Source organism: Mandrillus leucophaeus, unplaced genomic scaffold (genome assembly GCF_000951045.1).
Source record: "Mandrillus leucophaeus isolate KB7577 unplaced genomic scaffold, Mleu.le_1.0 Scaffold1356, whole genome shotgun sequence".
NCBI lineage: Eukaryota > Metazoa > Chordata > Mammalia > Primates > Cercopithecidae > Mandrillus > Mandrillus leucophaeus.
In genome coordinates this window covers 43082-47498 of record NW_012101317.1, presented here as the reverse complement: position 1 = coordinate 47498, position 4417 = coordinate 43082, and the positions used below count along the sequence as shown (strand labels likewise).

The 4417-nt window shown below is 48.9% G+C and overlaps 2 pseudogenes across 2 annotated transcripts in view; one reads left to right on the top strand and one right to left on the bottom strand.

Annotated features, from left to right (window-relative positions):
• Positions 1-4417, top strand: part of LOC105534484 — a 100927-nt pseudogene that overhangs the window by 56654 nt on the left and 39856 nt on the right. The gene's annotated exons all lie outside the window — the stretch shown is intronic.
• LOC105534483 overlaps positions 3597-4417 on the bottom strand; it is an 8220-nt pseudogene continuing 7399 nt past the window's right edge. The window contains exons 5-7 of the transcript XR_001005283.1: positions 4021-4296; positions 3774-3899; positions 3597-3655 (exon numbers count right to left, since the gene is read on the bottom strand). The product of XR_001005283.1 is annotated as an HLA class I histocompatibility antigen, alpha chain G-like (transcript). The remainder of the gene's footprint in view (positions 3656-3773; positions 3900-4020; positions 4297-4417) is intronic.

Genomic DNA, 4417 nt, shown 5'->3' with positions numbered 1-4417 from the left:
TGTCCTTGATTCTTCTTCTCACACCACAGATAAATCCATTAGCAAGTGCTGTGAAGTCCATCTTCACATTCATCCAGAATCCCTTCACTTCCCACTATTTCCCCTGCTCACACCCCAGTCAAGGTAAGCAACATCTCCATTCTGGAATATTCCACTCCTTTCCCACCGTTTTCCCCACTGCCTCACTGGTCCCCACCTCTCAATTTTGTTCTCCGCACAGCAGCCAGAGAGAAGCTTTCAAAGGATAAGTCCTACCATGTCCCACTTTTCAAAACTGTCCTCTAACTCCCCATGTCATTCAGAGCAAAGGTCAACACCCTTCCCACACCCTCCAGGGCTACCTGCTCTGTCCACACCTCTGACCTCATTTCAGTTTCTCTCTGTTCAACCCTTCTGACCTCTTCATCCTACCAGGAACACAGACAATTTCCTGCCCTCGTGCATCTGCACTGAAGGTTCCCTGCCTGAAAAGAACTTTCCCAGACATCCCTGTGGACAACTCCTCACATCCCTCAAATCTTTACCCCAAGGTCGCATTTGCAACAAGGCCTATGCTGACCACCCAGCACAACAGCCACCTCCCTGTCCCCACAGCCCGCACTCTGGATCACCTGCCACACAGCACTTGCCACCTTCTCACTCAAGCATTTTCTGTTCCTACTCTGCTTATACTATATCTATCACCTGCCTACAGAGGTGTCCAGTCGTTTGTCTTCCCTGGTTCACATGGGAAGAGTTGTCTTGAGCTACACACAAAAAATACACTAATGACAGCTGATGAGCAGAAAAAAATAGAGAAAAGAAAAAAAGGTGCGTGGATAATTTTCATGATATCTGCCACTACAAATAAACAAAAAAGTCGTCACATTCTAAAGCTGTCCTGGGCCACATGCATCCTGAGAGCCACGGGTTGGACAAGCTTACATCTAGAATATATACACCACAAGGCCAGAAGTGTTTCTGTTTTTACTTTAATGATGTTTTCTAAATGCAAAAGCAGTCATATCCCTAGCAGACAACAAATGTCAGTTGAATGGATGATCACTGTAGAGCACCTCCCTATTCTAAAGGCAATACCTTTATTAATATAACCTCAGGTCAAATGTCATTTTGTAGCAGCTACAGAACAATATTATCTCATGTGGACATAAATGCACCAGTGCTTTTCTTGCCAGGGCTACTTTTGTGTCCTCCCTCCCTCCCTCCTCCCACACTGCACCACACAAACATATATTTCTCTTCAGGAAAGGTAACCCTAGGCTTATGGGTCCAATTATCCAACCACATGTGAATCTAAATTAGACTGTGCTTTACAAATCCATGAGTTTGGATTGGAGCCAGCACTAGGATTACTACAACTCAGGGCAGGAAGAAGAGTAGGAGAGAGAGCAGAAGAGGAGTTCCAATAGAAAATAACCTATAATGAAAAACTCAGGTACCTCTCCTCTGGAAGTTTCAGAATCTGCTTCCTTTAAGAATGTTGGGGAGGCCAGGCTTGGTGGCTCATGCCTGTAATCCCAGCACTTTGGGAGGCAGAGGTGGGCGGATCACAAGGTCAGGAGATCAAGACCATCCTGTCTAATATGGTGAAATTCCATCTCTACTAAAAATACAAAAAATAAGCTGGGCGTTGTGGCACGTATCTGTAGTCCCAGTTACTAGGGAGACTGAGGCAGGAGAATCACTTGAACCGAGGAGGTGGAGGTTGCAGTGAGCCGAGATGGCGCCACTGCACTCCAGCCTGAGTGAGATTCAGTCTCAAAAAAAAATAAAATAAAATAAAATAAAAGAAAGAAAGAAGAAGGTTGGGGAAAAGATGGAAATACAATTGAAAGAGACCTGGAAGGAGGGGAGGAGGTATAGGGGTCTGAAAACTTTTCTTCTGATAACACAGGAACTTCTATGTGTAGGGGCCACCCTGGGTGATATCCAAGTCCCTGTTGTAAAGGTAAACTGAGGCTGGAGCCAAACCGGAACGAAGACACAAGGCAAATGGCAGTGAGAATAGCCTTTATTAGGACTCGCAGGCGAGATTTCTCGGTCCAAAGGTGCGGGCCGAGGAAGTAGCGCTGAGGGGCTTTTTATAGCCCGAGAGGTAGGGAAGCTGGTTGTGCAAACAGGGCCTGGGGGGTCTTGAAACTACTAGGGCAGGAGTTGAGTAAGGGTCATGAGGAAGGGATCTTTGGAAACTGTCAACCTGCTGCTTACGAACTTGTGGAATGCAGGTGAGCTGCGGGTCGTGGGGGAGTGTGGTTGCCTAGCCAGAACTCTGACGCATGTAAGTCTGCGGGTGTGTACAAGGGTGAAGGGAGTCTTGAACAAAAGGCCTGCTACGCCGGGTAACGCCGACATGTTGGGTCTAGATTCCTGCCTAACACCTGTGATCACAGGTCCTGGTGGGACAAGGTTCTACTGAAGGGCCAAGGACAATGGAGCAGCAAAGATGACCCAGCTGAGCAGTGACCACATAAAGTTCATGGTGGCCTAAGCACCCACTGTGCACAGCCCCATCTAGTCTCCTCCTCTGCAACAAATCAGCACAAGAAACACGTGTACTGTGGAAGGTTCTCATGTCTTCCATTTATTTTGTCTCTCAAATTTCAGGAATCTTCTCCTTTAATTAACCCATCAACCTCTCTTGGAAATCATTTGAAAAAGTAAATTTATACTCAGATTCTAATTTTAATAGGGAAGTAAGAAGTTATAGCTCAGTGCACCATAAAGTTGAGACAGAGATGGAGACATCCCAGCCCCATTTCTGGAACAGGAAAAGTGATTGGGGAAGGAATGCAGGTCAGTGTGGGGAAGAGGGTCATGGTGGACATGGGGTTGGGCTGGTCTCTCCACCTCCTCACATTATGCCTACAGGAACACAGACACATTCAGATGCCTTTGCAGAAAAAGAAGTCAGGGTTCTTGAAGTCACAAAGGGAAAGAGTTAACAAATCTTGCCACTCAGTCCCACACAGGGCAGCTGTCTCAGACTTCAGAAAAACATTCGTGAAAAAATTCATATCTGTCACAGTGAGGGGTGACACTTGAAACAGCCCATCACATGCTCAATACATCCAAGTCTAAGAAACCTCATGGCACAGCCGTGTCCACTGTTCCCCCCAACACCCCACACACATCAGGCCCCCAGGGTCTCACATTTACAAGCCGTGAGAGACATCAGAGCCCTGGACACTGTCACTGCCTGGGGTGCAACAAAAACAGGACCTGGTCAGATCCCACAGGAGATATGGCCAGAGGAGGAAATATTGCCTGAGTGAGTTCCCCCATGGGCTCCCAACCACAAGATCCCAAGGATCTCAGGGATCAGCCTCCTTCATACTTACTTGCAGCCTGAGAGTAGCTCCCTTCTTTTCTATCTGTGGGAAGAAAATGTCCTTTGAGAGGTCAGAAAGATGGCAGCGCCATGAGACCCTAGAGGAAACTACTAGTCTTGGACCCCAGAGAAGTGTCCAGAAATGTGTGACTGCAGACCCAGGGCAGGATAAGGGAAAACAAGGAAAGCAGATGTGGGTCCTGGACTAACTGCCCTCCTAAGGTCTGTCCTTAGCCAGGGACCTTCCCCTGACCTGTGATTACTGGGATCAGGTCCCCATCACTACAATCATCAGGGTGATAAATCTGTGCTTCTTTGTCACATGTGCTTTACAAAAGAGTAAGTGCTGGCACACAGGGCCTAGGCACCATCCATGAGTGTAGATGGTGCTTCCCAGTAACCAGGCAGGGCATTTCTACCTGGGGCTTGGAACCCTCAGTGGGACAAAAAAACTCAGAGCTCTTCTTCCTCCACAGCACAAAAGTGACCACAGCTTCAGTGACAACAGCTGCAAAGACAACCTGTCCAGCAATGATGCCCATGATGAGGATGGTGGGCTGGAAAGACTGCTCTGGGAAAGGAGGGGAAGGTGAGGGTCTCTGACCCCAGGCCCCACCACCGACCATGTTAAAGGTCTCCAGAGGGGCTCCTGCTTTCCCTAATAGACATGATACCTCCATCTCCCTCCTTACTCCATCTCAGCATGAGGGCCTCAGGCAGCCCCTGGTGCTGCACATAGCACGTGAATCTCTGCTTCTCTCCAGAAGGCACCACCACAGCTGCCCACTTCTGGAAGGTTCCATCCCCTGCAGGCCTGGTCCCCACGAGCTCCACGTCGTGGGTCTGGTCCTCCCTCTCCCGCTGCCAGGTCAGTCTGATCTCCGCAGGGTAGAAGCCCAGGGCTCAGCACCTCAGGGTAGCCTCATAGTCAAAGACAGGATGGTGGGTCACGTGTGAATTGGGGGGGTCTGAAAGGAAGAGCCCGAAAACTCAGGCACTTTGCATCTCTCGTGGGACACTCCAGCAGCACCAGTATGTGACCGTCTTAAGAATGAACCAGATTCCTGGCGAGGGGGGTGGTGGGGGTGG